The 10,703-nt window shown below is 38.1% G+C and overlaps 1 non-coding gene across 1 annotated transcript; it reads right to left on the bottom strand.

Moving 5' to 3' along the window:
- Positions 1–1,968: 1,968 nt before the first annotated feature.
- On the bottom strand, positions 1,969–2,041 carry TRNAS-AGA (transfer RNA serine (anticodon AGA)). Its single transcript has one exon. It is a non-coding gene; the product is annotated as a tRNA-Ser (tRNA).
- Between the last annotated feature and the right edge of the window lie 8,662 nt (positions 2,042–10,703).

Here is a 10,703-nt window from a genome sequence, read left to right as displayed (position 1 = left end):
GTTTTTAATTTACTGACTATTTCATGGCTGTAGAACTACTTTTTCAGAGATTCAGTTTCTCCTTGAGATAGCTGTGGAAGTTAAATTTTCTAAGGTTGTCAATTTTAATCTAATTTTCAAAGTTTTTAGCATAAATTTATTTATAATATCTTATCTCTTTAATGTTGGACATATTTCTAAGTTCCCCTTTTCATTCCTGTTATTGATTACTTGTGCATTCTCTTTTTTTCTTGATGAACCTCCCTAGAAGATTACTGTTTTTATTACTCTTTTACATTGGTCTTGTATAAATCTGTTTACTATGTTATTCTTTTCTTATTATTACTGTCTCCTTCCATATATCTTGTTTATTCTGCTGTTTTTCTAGTTTCCTAAAATTTATGCTTTGAACATTAATTTCTAGCCTTTTTTTCATTTCTAACAAGCATTTAAGACAGTAATTTTCCTGGGCAGCTCTGTTTGGCTGTAGTTTTTCAGTTACAGAATTTCCACTTAGTTCTGTTTTTCTAGTTTCCATTTCTCTGCTAAGATTTCCTATCTGTTCACTCACACTTTTAATGGAAAACTCCATCTTTTGCTTTAAATCTTTGAACATATTTATAACAGCTGCTTTAAAGTCCATGTCTACTTACTCCAACATCTAGGATCATTTCTGTTTCTACTCACTGTTTTGTCTCTTGATTAAGGGTCCTGCTTCTTGAGTTCCTCATCTAGAAATTTCTTACTATTAGACAATTTTGGCTGCTACATTGTGAAGAAATGGATAATACTATCTTTCTTTAAAGTGTGTTCAGATTTTTCTTGGCAGGTTATTGATTATACTGATATGTCTTGACCCTCTTTTGGTTTTGTCCTTATTTTAGGTCATGGATCTTACCAGAGTTCCAATTGAATGCCCCAGGTATTCAGTAAGATCTCTCCAGTCTGAATTGATTAGAATTCCACAACCTTCCAGTACTAATATTTATGTTAAGGTCTCAGCCCCCTAATAGTCACTACTGGTCGGCATCACATGGTCTTGACTTGCATATGTGCGGTAAGAACTTAGCCATAGTCCTGAAGATAACCTCCCGTGAGATTCCCCTCTCCACAGCTCCGTCATTTTGGGTACACTGACCCACAAACTGCAGCCACCTTAGCAACCCAAACTCTCATTTCTGCCTCTTCTACTTAGCAATACTGCTGCTCTGCACTTGGGTCCACCCCTCTGCACCACACACCAAAAAGTGTCCCATTGAGAATGGCAAGGCAAATGTAAAGATCACATCAACAATGTTTCCTTGGTGTTAAGGATCACCATCCTGTGCTGTTGTCCACTGCCTGAAAATGGCTGCTCTGTATATCCTGCTACTCTTATAGTTGTTTATGGAATGGGACTAAGCCCCAAATCAATACCTCCATCATGTCCAGAAGCAGCAATCGCCATCATTTTTTAATATGCAGTGTTTTTATCATTGAACTTATAGATTTTCAAATTCCCATTATTTTCTAAGTGGTTCAAGAGTATGCTTCTTGGTCTCCAAACATGAACTTTTCATAATCTGTACCCTGAGATTTTTGTATTCTAAATGACTTACTGTGGATGCTATGTGCTGGTCAACTATGATTCATGACTCTCCTTCCCAAACCTTTTCTTCTTACAGTGTTCCTCACTTAAATAAATGACATCCACCCATTCACTTAAGCCAGAAATCTGGAAGTCATCCTTGATTCATCCTTTCCTCACAATCAAACCCTACTGATTCTGTCTCTTATATATCTGTTGAGTTCGTCCACTTTTTCTTCCTCTTCCCTGTCAACATCCTAATTCATTTCCTCCAATTGCTTCCTAACTGGTTTCTCTACATTATTTGTGCACCATCCTCTCCTCCATTCTGCACATAATGCCTAGAACGATCTTTTTTTTTGAATTTTTATTTTAGGGGAAGGTAATTAAGTTTGTTTATTTATTGTTTTTTTTTTTTTAAACAGAGGTACTGGGGATTGAACCCAGGACCTCATGCATTCTAAGCATGTGCTCTACCACTGAGCTACACCCTCCCCTCTAGAATGAGCTCTTAAAAATTCAAGTGACTATGTCACTTCCCTGCTTAAATATATAAAACAAAAAAACTTCAGTGGCTTCTCCCCCATTACTCTCAGAACAGAGACCAAACCTTGTATAAAGCCTCCAAACTCTGGTTCCTGTCTCTCTACACTGCAGCCCTGCTGGCTTTCCTTTCTAAATCAGTTCAGTGCTGGTTCCTCTGCCTAAACCACTTTCCCTTCTATTCTTTGCCTAGCCAGCTCCGCCTTATTTTTCTTGTTTTAGCCTTGATATCCCTAAAATCCGTTCTGACCCTTCAAATAGGTTACAGAACCCCCTGTTGAAAGCTCTCACTACATCCTGCACTACTTCCGCGTAATCTCAGTGCACTTGTAAATACCTGTATCATGTTGGTCTCCCCTGCTCGATTATTAGTTCCATGAGGGCTGGACCTATGTCTATCTTATTCCTCCTTGGATCTCCAGTCCTTAGCACATGGTAGGATCTTAATATCTGGCAAATGGTCAACACACGAAAGAATAAATGAATGAATGATAATTGAATAGAGAATCTGTGATATGATTGAGGAGCGAAGAGCACAGGTCTAGTCCTCAGGTAGAAATCTAAGGAAATCCTCCTTCAGAGGAGGATTAGCAATTAACATAGGGAACAGTCTTTTCAAGGGCCACTTGAATGGTTTTTATTATTCTTTTTCTTCCCCCCTATGTTTGGGTTCTGCTTGGAAGAATTACGCTTAAGATTTCAGTACTCTCAAATGACATGAGTGAACATGCAGGAGAGAGATCATCTGTGTCTCCATTTTTCAGATGAGGAAACTGAAGTTCACAGATCAAAATTACTGTTTATGGTCTCAAAGCAGTCTTGTGACCTTTGAATTATGATGATGCTATCTGTTTCCTCTATTTGACAGTGAGGTATAGCCACTATTCCAAACTGTTTTTATGATTAACCAAGGCCTGTGATTAGACAGTGATACTACAAAAATTAATCATTCCGAATCCTAAAGATGTTTCCACCTGAATGTCAGTAGAATGCAGTAATCCCTCCTTCCTGAGGTAATGACACTGTTCTCAAAACAGAGATTTTGCCTCATCAAATACATCGTAACTAGGGTGGATTATGAAAACAGAACTTTGTATGCATCAGACTTCCAAGTTATCTGTGTCATGGAAGTACAATTCTCCCTAAATTTGTAATTCTTTTTTCTTTGGCCACAGCTCTTCCAACACAGCTTCCCAGTAGGGTCATGCTTTTCCTTTAAATGTTATGTTCCAGTTGTGTGACTAACACTGACAAATCTGTCTTTGACAAGTCTTCCTCATTGCTTGACCAAGCCTGTCACCACTTTCCCTAAACAGGGGTGGTTCTATGGGAGTGACCCCTCAGAGACACTCCTCACGGGGGTCTGGGTGTGGCCTCACAAACCAGCCAGAGAAGTCGGACAGAGTCCAGTAAACTCTTTGGGCTGAACCAGGCTGATTTTTTCTTTTTTGCTTCAATTATAATCATCTAATTGTTGGGACTCTTGGTCATTTTAAGGAAAATCTGACATAATTTACTCAAAATGTTTGTTCCATGTAGCCCAGTTCTATGGCAACAGAAAATGAATCACTGAAAGAACAAAATTTTTAGTGGAAGAATCATGATAACCATGTGATTAAGAAAGGTCTCTATTCAAAACTGTACCTCATATCTGGCCTATTACTTAAAAAAGAATACCTAAAGGGTTTTTGAGCCAGCTCTCTAATGCTCCAAACTTTTAAATTGCTTGTGGATATAATATTTTGCGCAGTTTACTTTTTTCTTTCTTTTACATTCTCAACACAGCAAAATGCTGTAAGAATGACGAGGGACTGATACATCTAATAAAGTCAAAGTCATCACTAAGTTTTATTTCTCAGTCTACAATGCTTATAGAGAATTTACAATATGTCTAATCACTTTAAAGGAAGGAGAGAAAAAGGTGGATCAAAAGGTAAGACATGATTAACAGGTTAATAAATAATTGGAAAAATAAGACTAACATACACGATTATGCGATGATAAACAGCAACATGTAATCAAATGCTGAACTGTACAGTAGCAGCCTGGGTTAGTGGGGATGCAGAGAAATAAACTACTTAAAACATAGTTTCTGAGGAGGTAAATTGATCATTTTTTTTTTTTTAGAAAATTGAGAATATCTATTGTATTTTCTATCACAATTTTTGTTTTCCAAAATGCAGAGATAAAATTTGGATGCCAGTTTTACAACCAGGGCTACATTTTGTTTTTAATTTTTTCAATGGAAAATTTTAAACATACACAAAAACAGAAAAATGCATCTTTGTGTGCACATCACCAAACCCACAGTGATCATTTTATTTCCTTGGGGCACTCATCCTTTAGAAATACTCACAGCCTCACTTCCTCATACCTTCCACAATTTAACTCAAACTACCTCACAGGGGCCTTTCATGACCATTCTATTTAAAACTATATTCCCCAAACTCCCTCTACGTTTTCCTTATTTCTCATTGTCACATTTACTACTTTCTAACATGTTATACGTTTAAAATATTTAATTTCCTATCTGTTTTTAATTCATTAAACTATATGAAGGCAGGGATTATCAAATGTTTTCTTCGGTGGTAGATCCCACCACCCAGAACAATGCCTGCCATGCAGAAGGGCTGGAAAAAATAGTCAATGAATGAAAGAATATGTACTGATATGGAGAGACATCCATGATATATTAAATTAAAAAAACCTGAAAAATAGCAACACAGTTTGAATAATATTATACCATGCTGGGGTGGGGAGTGGATTGTGACAGAGGTAGTAGCACTCACCAGTCATCAGTCCACACCCCACCTCTCCCAGCTTACTTGCCATTGGGCAGGGCTCTCGTTACTAGCTGTGGCCAATAAAGTGTAATTGGAAGCGGAGTCTGTGAATTACGGGCTGAGGCAATAAAAAGTCCCTGTGTGGTTTTACAGTTTCTTTTCACTGCTGTGGTGACTCAGGGAGCCTTGTATTCCACGGCGTGACCATGACATGGCAGAATCTCCAGGACCTTGGGTCCCTGAGTGACTTACTACATGCCAGGAGCTATGCTGAACACTTCACATATTATCTTGTTAAACCCTCACAAACCCCTGTAAGCCAGTACTGTTGAGAGAGGAAACTGAGGCAGCATGAGGATCAATAACTTGTCCAAGGCTGCCAACTAAATGAAAAAGCTGGATGTTTTTGTTGAAACATTTGTTTGAAAAAGCTTAAAGTTACTGGAAAAGGGAAATAAGAATTAACTCGGTTCTTAGTCATCCGAAAAAAAAGATTTTTGACGAGAGACAGAAAGTGTGATATAAGCAAGATTTCTATTAGTGAAGTAAAAAAAGTAAAAGATAGTACACTCTTGAGAATTGAGAGCAGGCCAATCCAGGAGAGGAAAAATGGCACTGCTCTCTCCTTCCTCCTATTTTTATATCCTGGATTTGTGATTGATTAATTGATTGATTAACTGATTGACTAACTGATTGATTTCCTGCGCTCTGGTTAATTGACAGCGCGGTTTCCTTGTGGTCTGGGTTGTTCCATTCCCCTTCCTCTACCCCCCACCCAGTGCTCATTTCTGTCTAAATTACCTAACATTCCCCCCTCTAGTCATGGACATAGAACCCAGGCAGTTTGGAGAAAGAGCTACCAAGCTGTTAACAATAGTCGTCCCTAAGGACAGGGGTAAGGGTTCTTATCCTTCTTTGTTCTGTGTTTCTATAATGTTGCAAATTCTAAAATAATCATTCATTACCTATGCAGTAAGCAATAAACAAATAGATAAATTACGTACTAGTTACTTAAAGACTATGAATTCAGAGATGGAAGTTAAATGACCACCGGGGCTTGGTGGAATTAAGAAATATCTAAAAATGGCCCTCTACCATCTATAGGCATACCTGGTTTAACAAGTGAATTCCAGCAAAAAAGTGAATCATATTCCGTAATAAAATTGGACTCATTTCCTGGGAGAAAAATGCCGATATAAATTTTAACTTTGGCAAGAAAGGAATTCATAAAATGGCCATGTCCACAGCAGGATGAATGTGGTAGTTCTGGGGATGTTTGCATGTTTTCCATACACAGTCATCCCTCAGTTCCAGGATCCCTTTTGATACCAAAACCCACAGATGCTCAAGTCCCTTATATAAAATGGCATATGATTTGCATGTAACCTACACACATCCTCCCCATATATTTTAAATCTTTTCTTGACTACTCGAGATACCTAATACAATGCAAATAATATGTAAATAGTCGCTGCTGAGTGGCAAGTTCAAGTTTTGCTTTTTGGAACTTTCTGGAATTGTTTTAAAAATATTTTTGATCTACAGTTGGTTGAATCCATGGACGCAGAACCCAGCGATATGGAGGGCCAACTTACTTAACAGCACTCTTTAAAAGAAAAGCAGTAAAAATAAAATAATTCCTTATAGCTAAACATGGCTTTATTAAACATGTATTTTAAATGCTCTATCCAGTCATATTTAAACAAAATACACGTGTCATAATACATAACAATACAGAATACATGTAATTTTTCTGGCTGCCTAGGATCTGAATCCCTATTTGGGGAACTGAATACCATGACTCTTGACAGGAGGAAACAAAAGCCAAAGTACCAGCTGTCCCAGACTCTGGACAGCTAGCTGTGCTCCTGGCTACACAGACTCTCCGTTATTTTCTAAGCCTGGTTCTCTCCAGCCTTCCCACTGATCTGTAAAATAATGATCTTTCCAGAATTGGGTTTCTTTTGCATGAGCAAGAACCTGACTACCAAGCAGTAGCTATTGGCAGTTATATAATTTGAAGACACAATATCTAGGAGAAAATGAGCCGCCTTTGAAGGATTCAACAAGAAGACCTACATCAACAATATGATCCCAAGCAGCATAACAGCACTTTGACCAGATACGAGGTGTTCTCCCTACCACCACGCTTCTCCTAGGCTTGATCTTCTGCTTCCTTTCCAGGAGTTTCTGTCATATCTGAGCATTCCCCAACTCCACACATAAAACTGCCTATGCTTAACTCCCACCTCTCACCTTTCATTTATAACCTCACAGTTTCAAAAAGGCGCCATATGGAACACACTCTGCTCAGCAGTTAAAATGCATTAAATTCGTGGTTTCATGTTACAGAAAACAAATCACTGAATCGTTTTTGTAGGTTAAGTTCAAAAGTATAAAATAAAATAAAACACAATCTCACCTATAAGAAAATGAAAATTACCTGAGTTTCACATGCCTTATGGAAATAACACCCACCTGATCTTACAGTATTCATAAGAGGATCAAATTAAATAATTTATGAATGTGTTTAGAGAATTATTATTTTAAGGCATGTACCATATTTCACCAAACCTTAAGATATACCTACTGTAACATGCATCATTAGTTTATTATATACCACTAAGAAAGAAAAGTATGGCCAATTAAAACCCGTAACATATATTTTCTTATCACTTGGAACTTTAATACTTAGTAAAAGAGCCCTTTATATTTAACTAGAACTGGATTGTTATAGATAGTTCTTAAGCAAACACTAGGAGAAAAATATGAATGAAATAAATTGGTTAAAGTATTCTTAAAACTTCTCATTGAGTCCAACATTCCTGAATCATTTCTCAATTTAATCACTGATACCCATGTTTTCCCACATAACAGCATTCACTGTCCCATCAAGAATTGTTGGCGATGCCACATTTCGTATAAGAATCCATAAAATGTTTTTCTGGTTCAAAACAGCAACACAGGAGGACCCTGAACTCACCTCTCACAGACACACCGAATCTACAGCTACACACAGAACAATTTCCTTCGAAAGAGATCCAGAAACTAGCTGAGCAACTCTTACACATCAGACGAACAAGAAAAATCCCACACTGAAATGGGTAGGAGAGGTTAAGACACAATCTCACCATGAACCTCACCCTCCCACCCCCACCCCACGCAGTGACCTGCAACAGGGAGGGAACGAAAAACTCACCGCTTCTCCCAGAGGAGTGAAGGGTGTGGCCACAGCTAGAGCCACAACTTCTAAGACTTCCACCTGAGAAATGGACCCCCACAACACCTAGCTCCGAAAACCCACAGGGCTTGCAATAGAACATTCCTAAAGGGCTTGTGCGGATTCAAATCCCCCAGGGCCCAGCAAAGAGGCAGAGACTGAAATGCAAAGACTGAAATGCACCCAGTCTTTCCATCAAAGAAGCTAGTTGCTTACCTTAGAAGTGTGGGGGACAGGCTTCCTCACCCCAGGTCACTGGTATTTCCCGGAAAGAAGCTCGTGTGCATGTCTGATGCCTGGTTTTTGCAGCTTCTGCCCAGAAGATGCCACCTGCTCTCCTGGCTCCGGTGGCCAGCGAGTCTTACATTCAAGGGTACCATAGGACTGCAACAGATAGAGAAACAATTCTTAATCAGTTATCCCTCCGGGGCCCAGCATGGAGGCAGCAGACTGAAATGCTGAGTCTTTCCATGAAAGAGGCCTATTAGCTTATGTTAATAGTTGCAGCCCCTGTCTTACACCATAGACAAAAATCAACTCAAAATGGTTTAAATACTTGAACATAAAACCTGAAACCATAAAACTCCTGGAAGAAAACAGGAGGTAAGCTCTCTGACATCAGTTTCAGCAGTTTTTTTGGATTTGATACCAAAAGCAAAAATAAACACGTGAAACTACATCAAACTCAGAAGCTCTGTACAGCAAAGGAAACCATCAACAAAATGAAAAGGCAACCTACTGCATGGGAGAAAACATTTGCAAATCATATATCTGACAAGGGGTTAATATCCAAAATATATAAAGAACTCATACAACTCAATAGCAAAGAAAAATTAAAAAACTAATTTGATTAAAAAATGGGCAGAGGAGCTGAATAGACATTTTCTAGTGTAGACACACCTAAGGCCGACAGGTACGGGAAAAGGTGCTCAATCATCACTAATCACTAGGGAAATGCAAGTCAAAACTACAGTGAGCTATCACCTCACACCTGTTAAAATGGCATCATCAAAAAGATAGATAACAAGTGCTGGCAAGGATTTGGAGAAAAGGGAACCCTGTGCACCACTGGTGAGAATGTAAATCGGTGCAGCCACTATGGAAAACAGTATGGAGGTTCCTCAAAAAATTAACAGTAGAACTACCATGTGATCCAGCGATTCCATTCTGGGTATTTATCTGAAGAAAATAAAATCACTATCTTATATATCAAAGATATATGAACCGCTGTGTTAACAGCAGCATTATTTACAATAGCCAAGACATGGAAACAACCTGTGTGTCCACTGATGGAAGACTGGACAAAGAAGTTTCGGCCATACACACACAGTGGAATATTATTCAGCAAAACAAAAAAGAAGGAAATCTTGCCATTTGTGACAACATAGATGCACCTTGAAAGCATTATACTAAGTGAAATAAGTCACACAGAGAAAGATAAATGTTGTATTATCTCATTTATATGTAGAATCCAAACAAAACAAAAACTAATTCATACATACAGAGAACACCTGGTGGTTGCCAGAGTACGGGGTGGGGAGTTAAAAGAGTGAAACTAGTCAAAAGGTACAAACTTCCACTTGTAAGACAAATAAGTCCTGGGGATATAATGGGATATATGGTGACGACAGTTAACAACACTGTACTATATATCTGAAAGTTGCTGAGAGGAGGATAAATCCTAAAAGTTCTCATCACAAGAAAAAAATACATAACAATTTGTGGTGTGGATGTTAACCAAACTTACTGTGGTATTTCCCAATATATATGTATCAAATCATTATGCTATACACTTAAAACAAATACAATGTTATATGTCAATGATACCGCTATTTAAAAAAAGAATGTGTAAAATAAACAGAAATCACTAGAGGACACACCAATGATTCTATTAAAATTGAAGCTGAGATTGCCACCTGGCCACCTTGGGCTGCTCATTGCAACAGGCAAAGAAGGGAGGGTCACTGTCAGAGTGACTGAATGTGACTGTTAAGGGGGAACTGGGTTCCTATGGCACAAGGAGGGTACGTCTCAAATGCAGATCTTTTAGGGTACCTCTTAGAACTCCTGTGTTCTGTGATCAATTTTATAACTGATTTCACTCTTCACTCAATTATAAAATTTAACAGGATTCTTTTGCTCAGGAGGAACTCATTGTAAACACAGGCTCAGAAGTCTTAAAGAAAACAAGGCTCTATGTTTCTTAATGTCAGTATATTTCTGTTTGTGTCTTGCACATTCATTTGTACGTATAAGGATTATACGTACAAAAACAAGGATAGATACCAAGATAGTGAAATTGTGAGAATGCATCAACCAGTAAGAGAGTTAACTGAAATTTGTCTCACAAATAAGCAGAAAATATAATTTCTGGCAGACTATAGGATGTTAATTCTTTGAACAGTATTAAAAATAAAATACTCCACAATTTCAATAAAATGAAATTTATGATACAAGGCAAGGAAGGGGAGCTACAAGCTATGTGACTTTGGCAAATTACTAACATCTTTGAACCTGTTTCCCAATCAGTAAAATGAGGACACGTGCTACTTAGGTTAGATGCTTTGGAAACGGGAGGTCAGAGAAAACTCAGTTTTCTTCTCCTAACCCA

Source organism: Vicugna pacos, chromosome 6, assembly GCF_048564905.1.
Source record: "Vicugna pacos chromosome 6, VicPac4, whole genome shotgun sequence".
Classification (NCBI taxonomy): Eukaryota; Metazoa; Chordata; class Mammalia; order Artiodactyla; family Camelidae; genus Vicugna; species Vicugna pacos.
This window is presented reverse-complemented; position numbering and strand designations above follow the sequence as displayed.